Below are 13652 nucleotides of genomic sequence, written 5' to 3' on the forward strand. Positions count from 1 at the left end.
TATATCTGTAACAGCGGACCGGTTAGCGCTCTGGTTCGCGGACTTTTCGCGCAACGGAGCTTTGCGAAGCGAAGCTGATTGGTTCTCCGGCGTCTGTCAACATTCCAAACAGTCCGTAGCGGCCGCCATCTTGTCTCTCGGTAGGATCGAGAGACAAGAGGAGGTCAAAACAAAGGGGGAAATAACTATAAGGGGGCATAGTAGATCCTCGCTGACCCCCTAGGTTTGATGTGGAGGTTTTAAAAGGGCCCCGCGGGGCAAAAAAAAATAATAATAATAATAATCGAACGGCTGAATGGATTTGCACGAAACTTGGCAAAATTGTAGGGACTGGTAGCCCGATGTGCCTTTGCTAGGTCTCAATATATGTGCTTCAGTGGATTTTGAGAAATTAACGTTCAAAAAAAGATATATATCTGTAACAGCGCACCGCTTCGCGTACTTTTCGCGTTACGGAGCTTTGCGAAGCGAAGCTGATTGGCTCTCCGGTGTCTGTAAACATTCCAAACAGTACGTAGCGGCCGCCATCTTGTCTCTCGGTAGGATCGAGAGACAAGAGGAGGCCAAAGCGAAGGGGCAAATGACCATAAGGGGGCATAGTAGATCCTCGCTGACCCCCTAGGTTTGATGTGGAGGTTTTAAAAGGGCCCCGCGGGGCAAAAAAACATAATAATAATAATAATCGAACGGCTGATGACCATAAGGGGGCATAGTAGATCCTCGCTGACCCCCTAGGTTTGATGTGGAGGTTTTAAAAGGGCCCCGCGGGGCAAAAAAAAATAATAATAATAATAATCGAACGGCTGAATGGATTTGCACGAAACTTGGTAAAATATTAGGGACTGGTAGCCCGATGTGCCTTTGCTATGTCTCAATATATGTGCTTCAGTGCATTTTGAGAAATTAACGTTCAAAAACAAGATATATATCTGTAACAGCGCTCCGCTTCGCGGAGATAAAATTATATGTGTATTACCTAGCTGTTGCTAACACCAGTTAGCGACGGCTAGTAGGAGATAGCGACCATCTTGGGTCCCACTTTGCATGTGAGTGATATTTATCACTAATGACATGCAAAGTGGGCATGCCAAGATGTTAGCGACTGGAAACAGTCGCTAACATCGCTATCTCCTATTATCAACTTTTGGAAATATTCGAGATAAGCGCGAATATCTCCAAAAAGTAACAGCTGCCCTGAGCAGTTCTTAGCCATGTTATCCAATGGGAGGTGGATAACATGGCTAAGAGCATTAGCTCGGTAATGCATGAATATCGCGGAGTTTTCAGCGACATTAATGCATTGCGCTCGTTTTTTATCGTATTTGCGATAAACCTTGATAATAGCAAGGTTTATCTGCGATAATTTCTGACGGTAAAAAAATCGTTGCTAAGCATCGTTAGGGATAAATATCGCTTAACCTTGGTAATATGCCCCAACGTCTGTTAACGTTCGATTCGAAGGAAATCAGGAATTGTTGAAAAACATTGTGTGCGCCATCTTGTCTTTTTTCAAATGCCACACTTTTGTCGTGCACGGCAGCCATTTTAGATGCCTTGACCAGATCCACTCTGTGAACGCTGTCGATCCTTAGCATGGCTCCCCACCCTCGCAAGCATCTCCCCCAGGCAGTGGTCACCCCCGCTCTCTGTTTTATGCATGGGTAATAAACCTCCCCCCATCTGCGCTGTTCTTCCCTGAGAATCACACCCTGTGCCCGCCCGACACCTCCCTTTCGCCCTATTCACTACCGCACCCTCTGACACTCCTTTTCCTCTGTGTCCGATTGTCCAGGCCGGTCCTAGGCTATCAGCTAGCCCTGCAGATGTAGTTTATGGCCACAGCTGTAAAGAATCACCCGTCTTCAAAGGAGTTATAGTAGATCAAGGCCCACACTCGATGAGATCCGTCACAGCAGAAGCGTTGCTATTATCTGAAAACCATTCTGTATTGTGATTGGGGAGGGGACCGAGCGTGAAGCGGAAGATTCCAGGGATGACTCTTTGTACATCAAAGTTTTTACAATTATGTGTCACATTAAAAATATATAGCACTCCGACAAAGTAGTAAGATTATAAAACTTTAATAATTTATAAATATATACAAGAAAACAAAAATAGTAATAACATATAAACATTTTTAGAGAAAAACAACGAAGTAGCGGTCGGCTGTGCGAATAGTCCCAACGCAGCACAACGTCCAGATTTCCGGCGTGGGGCGTCGCGGGGGGTGGGTGATCAGTAGCAAACTGTTGTGCGAATAGTTCCAAGGCAGCAGAACGCGCCGAAATCTAGATGACACAAAAGTGATGTCTAGTAAGTTGCCACCCAGCAAATAACGGCGTGGGGCGTCGCGGGGGGTGGGTCATCAGTAGCAAACTGTTGTGCGAATAGTTCCAAGGCAGCAGAACGATGGCACCAAGGTGATGTCCAGTAAGTTGCCGCACTGGTTTTGGTATCCTACAATGCTGCTCCGAATAACGGCGTGGGGCGCCCCGGGGGAGGCGGCGTGAACGGGCCTCTCCAGGTGGAGTCTCGTCTGTTGTAGTGGGGCGCCCCTTTACCGTTTCAGTTGCCATTCCGTCCGCTTTTGGTCCACTGTGTCAAAATCCGCCATTCAGCTGAGTTGCGCCCACTCTTGCGGTGCAGCGATAGGCGGCTGTCACAGGACTCTCAAAATGGCGGCAGGCTGTTTCCTTTTTGGGCCTGGTCCACTGAAATGGCCCTGGGACACCTTGGAAATCGGACGCTTGTCTGCTAGGTCTTGGACCCCATTCTCGAAAGCGTCCCCTCCGCCTTGAGAATTCATCAAAAGTTTTGGGGGCTCCGACTCCTGCAGGCTTCTGGTGGGGAGCGGCTGCCATGATTGCTCGCGGAATGACCACGACGGAGCCACGAGATGGTGGTGCTTTCATGCTGACGCCAGCTTCAGTCTGAAACATCCAGAAACAAGGTGGGGCTTTCATCGTTTGGGGGAAAAAAAAAGTTTTCATCCAATGAAAAGTGTTGTTTTTAGGTCATATGATCAAGCCTTCCATCATTAGGAAACCAAAAGTAAAATGAACCAATGAAAAGTTTTATAAACAAGTCACATGACCTGTTATGCGGCATAGGGTATAAAATGCGGAGAAAATACGTTGGCACGTGAGGCGGCGTCAGTAGCGGACCGATGTGCGAATAGGCCGAAGGCAATACAACGCGCCAAGATCCGGATGGCATCGAGGTGGTGTCATAGTTGAGAGTTCTGAGCAGCGGTTGTAACACTGTCTGAAGCTTATTTGCAGCTGCTGCAGCTTCACTACGCGCCAAGATCCGGATGGCACCGAGGTGGTGTGTAGGAAGTTGCCGCACTGGTGTGGCCATCCTACAATGCTGAAAGTCGGCGTGGGGCGCCCCGTTGGCCTGTGAGTTTGCGTCAGTAGCGGACCGATGTGCGAATAGGCCGAAGGCAGCACAACGCGCCAAGATCCGGATGGCACCGAGGTGGTGTCTAGTAAGTTGTCGCACTTCTGTGGCCATCCTACAATGTTGAAAGTCGGCGTGGGGCGCCCCGTTGGCCTGTGAGATGGTGTCAGTAGCGGACTGATGTGTGAATGGGGCCAAAGGCAGCGCAACAATATTTTCTACTATATTTCCGGTGTAGAAGAGACCACAAGGCGCTGAGATGCCAAGATCCGGATGGCACCGAGGTGGTGTCTTGCAAGTTGTGGTACTGGTGTGGCCATCCTACAATGCTGAAAGTCGGCATGGGGCGCCCCGTTGGCCTGTGAGATGGCGTCAGTAGCGGACCGATGTGCGAATAGGCCGAAGGCAGCACAACAATATTTTCTGACTGACACCACAAGGCGCTGAGATGCCAAGATCCGGATGGCACCGAGGTGATGTCTAAGTTGCGGACTGATGTGCGAATGGGGCCAAAGGCAGCGTAACAATATTTTTTGTATGGAAGATACCACTAGGCGTTGAGATGCCAAGATTCGGATGGCACTGAGGTGATGTCTAGCAAGTTGGTGTGGTCATCCTACAATGCTGAAACTCGGCGTGGGTCACCCCATTAGCCTGTGAGATGGCGTCAGTAGCGGACCGATGTGCGAATAGGCCGAAGGCAGCACAACGCGCCAAGATCCGGATGTCACCGTGGTGGTTTCATAGTTGAGAGGCACTTCATCTGCAGTGGGGCGCCGAGATCCGGATGGCACCGAGGTGATGTCTAGCAAGTTGCTGTACTGGTGTGGTCATCCTACAATGCTGAAACTCGGCGTGGGTCGCCCCATTAGCCTGTGAGATGGCGTCAGTAGCGGACCGATGTGCGAATAGGCCGAAGGCAGCACAACGCGCCAAGATCCGGATGTCACCGTGGTGGTTTCATAGTTGAGAGGCACTTCATCTGCAGTGGGGCGCCGAGATCCGGATGGCACCGAGGTGATGTCTAGCAAGTTGCTGTACTGGTGTGGTCATCCTACAATGCTGAAACTCGGCGTGGGTCGCCCCATTAGCCTGTGAGATGGCGTCAGTAGCGGACCGATGTGCGAATAGGCCGAAGGCAGCACAACGCGCCAAGATCCGGATGTCACCGTGGTGGTTTCATAGTTGAGAGGCACTTCATCTGCAGTGGGGCGCCGAGATCCGGATGGCACCGAGGTGATGTCTAGCAAGTTGCTGTACTTGTGTGGTCATCCTACAATGCTGAAACTCGGCGTGGGTCGCCCCATTAGCCTGTGAGATAGCAGTTCTTTGGATTTGGGCCTGGCTCGTCTGCTGTAGTGGGGCGCCCCTTTACCGTTTCAGTTGCCATTCAGCTGAGTTTCGGCTGCTCTTGATGCTACAGCGACAGGCGGCTGCAACAGGACTCTCAAAATGGCGGCCTGTTCTTTGGATTTGGGCCTGGTCCACTAAAATGGCCCTGGGACACCTTAGAACTCGGACGCTCGATTTTTTTTTCCTTTCCTGTACATGCAAAAAAAGGTAAATGCCCGGTACGTTACACGCTTCATCTGCCACGATGAACTCTCTAGAGGAACCGAAAAAAAATATAGTTGTGGTAACTATACCATGCATTGTCATATGGAGAGGTGGCACCAATTAATTATAGTGCTGCATAAAAGAGATTTGGAGGAGAACCCCTGACCTGCTAGTACATTCATCAAAGAAGTGGCACTGAGAGCTTCAGAGGCAAGGGAAACGGTCCCAAATATTTAGAAGAACTTTGGAAAGATTAAAATGACATGTTTAGATTGTGGCAAATTTATTTCATGTGGACATCTGAGTGTTACTCTAATAAATACAGTATATGAACATCATCATAGTCGATGGTTGGTAGAGACATTTTGACTATATCCTGGACCTGCCCGTCCTCGCCCAAAATGGCGCCAGAATAAATGGGACTCGTAACTCCTTGTTGTGTACTGGTTGCAGAACCTTGAAATCAGGAGATACGTATGCAGTTTTGAAGCACATGGCGGGCGGGGACGAGAATTGATTGAATATTTCGACATCCCTATTGATATTAAGTTCTGATGTGTTATTGATTACTGTACTGTTGAAAGTTCGAATTAACGTCACCCATGGTACTTGCCCGCAAATGTATATCTAGATAATTTTATTGTAACTGGCCCTGTCGTATTTTAATTATAAAATGTACGTCCACCGATTCCGTAACTGTTAGACACCTTAGTTCTTGCAACCTAATGGCCCGCCCGTTACGTTCCTCTACAGTGTAAATGTCTATTTATCATATACGATTACAGTTTGCTCCGTGGCCGGCCCACGTGGTTATAGGCTCGTATTTGTATAATGAAATTTTCACAATAAAGGTTTTTAAAAGAAAACATGGTAGTAGTATATACATTGGTAAAGTTTTTAATAATAGTCACTGTTTTAGAATCATTAAAAGGCAAGTGAAATAAAGCAGACCAATTACATGAAGGGTAAAAGGTATAATACGAAGGAACGCAGTAAAGATAAATGGTCAAGGGCTGTTGTGTTTTCTATTCCTGCAACATAAAGTGATCGATAAGAATCTCATATTCAGGCGTATCGGCGACTAAGACAGCAGGTCGACCCTCTTTTGCTCAACGGCTCCGTCATGGGACGAAGAAACGCTCTTTTTCTCGAAAAAAGAATATATTTTACTTGCAGGACAGTTGTAAAATTTCCGGGAAAGTACATTAGCCTGGAACATTATAACATATATTTAAGAAAAAATAATGTTCGGAAGTAATGAAAAGCGTAATTTTTAGGTCATATGACCAAGCCTTTCATCATTACAATAAGAAAAGTAAAATGAACCAATGAAAAGTTTTATTAACAAGTCACATGACTTGTTATGCTTACGTTACGCGCTGCGCGCCCCGGATGACTTCCGGATGCGCTAACGCGGCGCGTCATATGACGCATTACGCGACAACGCAGGTACAGAATATAGTCAAAATGTCTCCACCAACCAGCGGTCGGAACACAACCCCTTTCAGCAGGCTAAATAGTTCTGTTAAATGACAACAGAAGGGACAGGCAACAAGAACCATCAGTCAAAGAGGGGAGGGCTAGTTCTTCTCTACCGGGTTACATTGGGGCGCTACCGGAACTGATCGAATTGGTAGTCTACAGTGTTTCTGGATGTTTCAGACTGAAGCTGGGGTTAGCATGAGAGCAGCACCATTTCGTAGCTCCGTCGTGGTCATTCCGCAACCAATCATGGCAGCCGTTCTTTATCGTTATTTTGGGCGGGGTGGGTGGCGGAGCAGAGCTGTTTTGCAGCCATCATTGTGTGGAGTTCAGTTCATCTCACTAGTTTTGTATTTGTCATGAGGGGTTGTTCCTAATGTTTCTATTTTAGCGAGGTCAAAAAGAGATCCCATTAGTGGCCTACTGATTTTGCTCGATTCCTTTTCTTTTTTTTTACACGATTTTTCGTTATCTGCAAAGACTAAACAGAGTATTGCGACTCTGTGTTTGTTTGTAAATAGAGAATGAACCAAAGAGAACTAATTCTAAAACAGTAAATACTTGGATAACAATGAATCAAATGGAGAGAGAAGCAGGCACGACGGATTACAATGGGGGCAAAGACCTGCGTTAACTACCTTTCACTATCTGCAAAGAGAGAGTACTCCTAATAGAAATGAGGGGGGGGGGCACCATTCAAAGCAGATCAGTGTGCATAAACACGAAAATGTTTTCACTTACCACGTACTTGACATTCGACAGCTTATGATATTTGCTATTAAAAAACCATTGAAATTCACTGAAAAAACCATAGGTTATAGACCATATATAGTTAGGAATTAGCATTTACAAAACCTTGAAAATTCACTGAAAAAACCATAGGTTATAGACCATATATAGTTAGGAATTAGCATTTAAAAAACCTTATTTTACTCACACAAAACCATTGAAATTCCATATATAGTTAGTTGCACTAACTATATATCGCGCACCTGCAATCCACTGCTGATGATGTCACATATTACATCATTCATGACATGGTCAGTGACATCACTGATGACATCACTGATGACATCTCAAATGACATCACTGATGACATCACTGATGACAACATCCAGTGACTGTATGTTTCTGTAAAGTTAAAATGTGTCTTACATATTGAAGAATGAGTGGAAGTATAAGTGTCTGGACAAAGGATTTAGTAGGTGCATGACTGAATGCATGAGTGAGTGATTAAATGTGTCTCACTGAGTGCATGGGTTAGTGACTAAAGTGTCTTAATTTGTGCATCATTATGTCTGTTGTTCTGTAAACTGCTGCATGTTTTGATCAGTAGCTATATGATTAACTATATGGGTTACTGATTGATTGTCCAAGTATTTGTATGGGAGACTGAGTGTGTGTGTGGCTGGCTGGGAGGTGTGTGACTCTGTGCAGATCAATGTGTACTTGTATCAATGATTGTATAACAAGGTAAGTATGTGTTAGTATATGTTTGAAAATGTAAGGTGCTCTATGTTTAACTGTATAGACAAGAAAATGGAAGTGTCATTGATTCTTTACAGGACTGACTAGGTGTGTGAGTAACTCCATGGATGAGTGGCAGACTGTGAGTGTCTGTATAGGTGTATGAGTGCATATGATAGTGTTGTAAAGATGAGTGATTGTATGTATGAATGATAGTATGGGTGAATGAGTGAAGGTGTGTGTAGACGTAGGAATCAGTGAGTGCGTATGTAGTAACTAGTATTGGTGTGTCAATGGTTTCAAAAATTATATTCTGTATTTAACACTGGGTGAAACAGAGGTTATATTAAAATGTGAGGAGATGCATTGTATTGTCACATGAATGATATCATCAGTGATGTGGTCATTGATGTCAAATGAGATGTCATCAGTGATGTCATCAGTGATGTCATTTGAGATGTCATCAGTGATGTCATCAGTGATGTCACTGACCATGTCATGAATGATGTAATATGTGACATCATCAGCAGTGGATTGCAGGTGCGCGATATATAGTTAGTGCAACTAACTATATATGGAATTTCAATGGTTTTGTGTGAGTAAAATAAGGTTTTTTAAATGCTAATTCCTAACTATATATGGTCTATAACCTATGGTTTTTTCAGTGAATATATATATATATATATATATAGAGAGAGATATATATATATATATATATATATATATATATATATATATATATATATATATATATATATATATATCTTTAGCATTATTGCTATTTTATTTACCGTGGGACTCCCACTTCGACGACGGGGAATATTCAAGCATGTGAATCTATGAAAGTCACCCCTAATACTGGAGAAAAAATAATACGGTAAAAGGATGGTATGGTTTCTGGGCCACACGGTGTTTAAAATACATAAAATATATACATATATAAAACCATGACTAAACGTACTCAACTGGTGCTTCTAAGATACGCCTACCCCGGTGTACCTAACCTAAGACTAGTACGTGGGAAGGAGTAAGTGAGCTGCAGTTTAAATTAAGATAGTTTTTGCCAAGAATCTGAATCAAGAATTCTCTAAGGATCTAATCAGCTCCGTACCTTGGTTATAGAATGAAGGAGGTCTTGTATCTCTCTCAGGACTCGATCTCCCAGCAACCCGCAAGGGTGACTGGAAACACTGGAGCTGGATTTCCCAGCAGGAGAAAAGACGGCGTCTCTCTCAGTGCGTCAATGAGAGGGTTGGCTTCCTTCGGCACTTGCCACAGCAGGGCGTCGGGCAAGTAGATAGCTGATCTGCTCCAAACCACCGTGTGTTTTGTTAGGGCAGCTGCTGGTATATTTATACCTGGCAGGTGCAGAGTTTGACGTATGGTTGGACATAAGACGTCACTAAGAACTCGCAGTTCTTTTTAGGACTCCAGGAGTTCTGGAGGCTTGCTTTGTTTAAGAACGCGTTGTGCTTTCTAGGAGTCTATGGGAGTAGCCTTGCCGTATTTGGACTGCATTGGCTATGACTAAATATGGATATGATTCTTATGCCTTTATAAGGATATGATTTGTTATAACCACACAAGGGTATAAATCTGGAATATTTAAATAGGGTCCTAGATACGTTTACAACACCCCCTCCACGTATAATGTCAATCATTACTAAACACTAAGCAATTTTAAACATATGACTATGCATGTGTTTTCCATCCCACCCCAAAATACATAAAATGCATTTGAAATGGTATATTCACGAAAAATGAGTATTATAGTGTACGTTTTTAAGCAGTGGTATCATTAGGATAATGCAAATATAGTACGTTCAAATATTGGGTGAATGAATCACGAAAATTACATTCACGAAATGGGTCTTAATACAGAAGAGAAGGTCGAGACCATTTCATCACATATCTATACAAGATTGTGAATGTGCTAGAGGCTGAATCAAAATATTGTCTCTAGAGTTTCAAAATAGAAATCGTGTTCTCCAAGAATAGTTCTACTTTAAGCAGAGTATCATGTGCCAAAAAAAGTAAATATTTTGGGAACGGGGAAAAATAATTTCGCTTTCAGGGCAAAAAATTGTTCCACAGTTTTTTTAGAAGTTTCTGTTTTTCCAAATTGAAGGTTGAATTCAGAGTTCAGGGAATGCCGTGTGCTCAAAAGTTATTCTCGTTGTTAGGAGAGAACATTAACTCAGATAGGGTGGCAAAGAATTCATCTACAACAGTAGGTGAAAAATCGACCAAGTTAAAAAAAGCAGAAATAGTGCAGGTATGAGAGGCATTGCTGTCATCGGTGTTCAGATCAGCAATGGTCACAGAAGGTGGTACCTGTGTGCCGCTTTCATCTCGTACCTCACTGTCACATAATCGTAATGGTGAAGTCTCAACGAATGCAGTCATCAGAATAGGTAGCCGCTGGGGACAACACGTTGCATGAGCCGTTACCGAACCAAGCAAAGTATAGATATCCAAAGGTACTGCTGATGGTAGTGTGAGACAGACGTCCAACACGCATTCTTCTCCGCATAGCAGGCATCGTAAAACAGGTAGGATGCAATCTTGCCAGATTGGTCTGAATGAAAGAAACCATGTGGTATTCAGATCTCTTAGCCGAGCCAAGCCGAGTACTTTAGTTATTCTTTCTCGGTATCTCATCGCAAGGATTGTTTCTTCCATGGTAACCTGCTTCAAAGGGTGCTAATAGTCCCGAAATAAATTGTCCTAAATACATGTGCGATGCCACTGGTATCAGACATGTTTAAAATTTGACCTAACATTTCTACGAAATGCACTGGGCAATTTGTTGATAATGCATGTATTTCTGCCGCTGTCCTTGCAACTTGCAGATCATACGTCTCTTTAGACAAGGTTAAAGGAACAGTTTGTAAAATAATGGATTTCATTCTGCTTAAAGTATCAATTCAAATAGAAGAGATAGTCAGAGAAGGCCATATCGTTGCCTCCTTGTCTGGGTTTGTTGTTTGGATGCAATACTTGCATACAGCAAGTGACCATGGAAGTTACACTGACGAGACAGGCCCTTCCTGGCACCATGCTCTAACAGCTGCGGTCACTTATAACGTAACTGCCGTTGGAAAATTGTCTGACAAAAGGCTCTATCTGTGTAGCTGGGGTGCAGTGCAGGTGGCATGAAAGGTTATTTGATGAACCTTCGCAGGCTCCATGCAAGTTAATTCCTTGACACAGAAGTGTACCGCTTAGTGAATTTTTACAGTTATTACCACTAAGAAATACCTCTTTTTCCCCTCACTAACATTTATGTGTATAAGGTAGATTCCAGGTCGACTTGATGCAACCTTTACCCAACCTTTCATACAGGCCTGCTGGTATATGCTTTTGGCAATATTGAAACTGAAAAGTCGTTATCGGAATTGTAATTGTGCCATGTATTATCCATTCAATGACGGGTCTCTCGGAGACGGTCAATGGCAATTTTTCTAGTTTTTCAACATTCAGCACCGTATAGTCTGCTCCTTTTTGTGCCAAGAGATTTGTTTATCAGTAAGGTTAAAGATAGAAAATAATGACGCTGTGTTGATTAGACGCCATGGCACGTAGCCTGAACGGAGGTTTTGCAATGTCCAGCCTAACTGTAGAATAGAACGCAATTGGGACTGGCCATGTTTTAACATTAGCATATCCTGTTCTATTATATCAATAGCAGATGATACAATGCTGTCCAGTGAATAAATTCTGGAGGACAGAGCCGTTAACCCATTGTCCACTACAGACAGTGATTTTTCCAAATTAATACGATCAATTTCTCGTATTTTTTCAGCAGTTTTAATTTGCGTTACTTTCCAAGCTTCGTTGTAAGCAGCGTATATACCGGTGTATATGAAACGTTTTTGACGCGGTTTGCGAGGTCCCAGTATGAAATCTCGCAAGTCAGCACCTTCTTTAAGTAAAATCAAATGTTGCTTAATTTCAGGCAGTGTGGATTTCTGTAGCCATTCGAGGCATAGTTTCCCTACACTGTATGTTGTAATTATCCCTGGATGTTGTCTCTGGGAATATCTTGGGTCTGGCCTGTTCTGTTTGAACCCCTGTCTTTTATTCAGGAATCTATCTTGACAGTTATTAGTGTCTGTGGGCCAGATCAACCATTTTCTCCAATCAGGATTAGTTCTGTTTTGTTGTAAAATATGTGATACGTCTATTTCCGCATCTGTAGAGCTTTTACTATCAGGTATTGGCTTTGGTATAGACGGTTTAAGTCCTTTATCTTGGCTAGGTCAAGGCAGGTTGTTTGTTGACTGGTGTCATTCAGGAACATTATTAGTTCTGGGATCATGCAGGCTCTGAATAATGATTCTAGACCTTGTACCTGTCAATCTTTTGTACCCCAATGTTGTTTTTCCAAAATTCAAAACCAAATGTAGACATTTTTTCATAACATTTTGTGGAATATATCAATTTAGTGTTTGTCAACATGTTTTTCATTCCTGTCTTATTTAACATTTTAAAATCAAACGTTTCTGGATCAGTGTTATTAAACCCTGAGAAGTATGGGAATTTCTCAAAATGTTTTCGAGCTGCCTTTTAGCGGTGTTGGACAATGTTCCCATTGATTATAGGTAAAAACATTTCTAGGATTAGCAGATTTATGCAAAGTGATGCCATAATGATTAAAGCAATACATTTCTTCATACTTTGATTAGCCTTATAAATAATCATGTTCTGTAAATGTTGCTGACATTTATAAATCTGACATCATATTATTAATATTTTCAAAGTCCCAATCATCAGAGAAAGTACTTGGTGATAAAAAGTCACTTAATGAAACCTTGAACTGATGTGGATATCTCAAAAGCTCAACCGGGCCATATGTCTTAATCAGTAGTGTCCCATGCTACACCACCAGGTATAGGAATGGCTGTGATGTTTACTGATGATAGTTCCTTTTTTCAATGTGAGAAGATCTGTGAGGCTTTAGGACCAAGTTGATGTTCTGGCTTGCTGTGTCCATTGTACTATATTTTCCTTCAATCATTCTTCCCAAGCTTAAAACCAAAATGAGCCAGAGTAGGAGGAAAAGTACACCTAAAACAATCCATAATTCAATCCATGGTGAAATCAGATATGTTTCTTGGAGTTAAGAAAGAGTTCAGTCATTTTTTCTTCGAAAGTTGTAGTTGCTGGCGTTTCTTCATGTTCACTGGATCTTCAGAAAAGTCGATGAAGTAGCCAGATGCAGTTCTGTCAATTGTTGGAATTGCTTCCGAATTTTCATTAATCTTTGCATTTGTGTAGTCTGAGGCTACATCATTGTAGATTGGTGTTTCTTGACGAACTGTTGCAATTTGGGTTTCAAGAGGCACAAGTTCCATGGCTTTGTTGCATAGTCCTTTTTTATTCACTGCAGGTTTATCAAATGTGATTAGTCTCTCAGTTGGAACCTCTTGGATTGTAGCCAGGTTTGGTCTTCTGCTACTTCTTGGGAGTCCACTGGGCCTACTACTTATTATTGGCCACATGGTTGTGGTTTTACCAGGTCAATTGATACAACTCTGTTCTCCTTTTTACCAGCAAGGGGCGGTAGTACTACAGATCTAGTTCCGCTGATAACGAAGACAGGTACTGCTTTTCTGTAAGAAGGCCCAAATTCCTTCTTCACCGCTATCTTTTCTCTGACCAGATCCCCAATCTTTGGAATCCAGACAGGTCTTGCTGGGACAGGTGGTTTTTCGTCAGTGGCCGTTGGCTTTAGCTTTGTG

The 13652-nt window shown here is 43.1% G+C and overlaps 1 protein-coding gene across 1 annotated transcript in view; it reads right to left on the reverse strand.

The window, feature by feature from the left end:
- LOC144829382 (gametocyte-specific factor 1-like) overlaps nt 1-13652 on the reverse strand; it is a 513976-nt gene that overhangs the window by 412583 nt on the left and 87741 nt on the right. The window lies entirely within an intron of this gene.

Source organism: Lissotriton helveticus, chromosome 1_1 (genome assembly GCF_964261635.1).
Source record: "Lissotriton helveticus chromosome 1_1, aLisHel1.1, whole genome shotgun sequence".
Classification (NCBI taxonomy): Eukaryota; Metazoa; Chordata; class Amphibia; order Caudata; family Salamandridae; genus Lissotriton; species Lissotriton helveticus.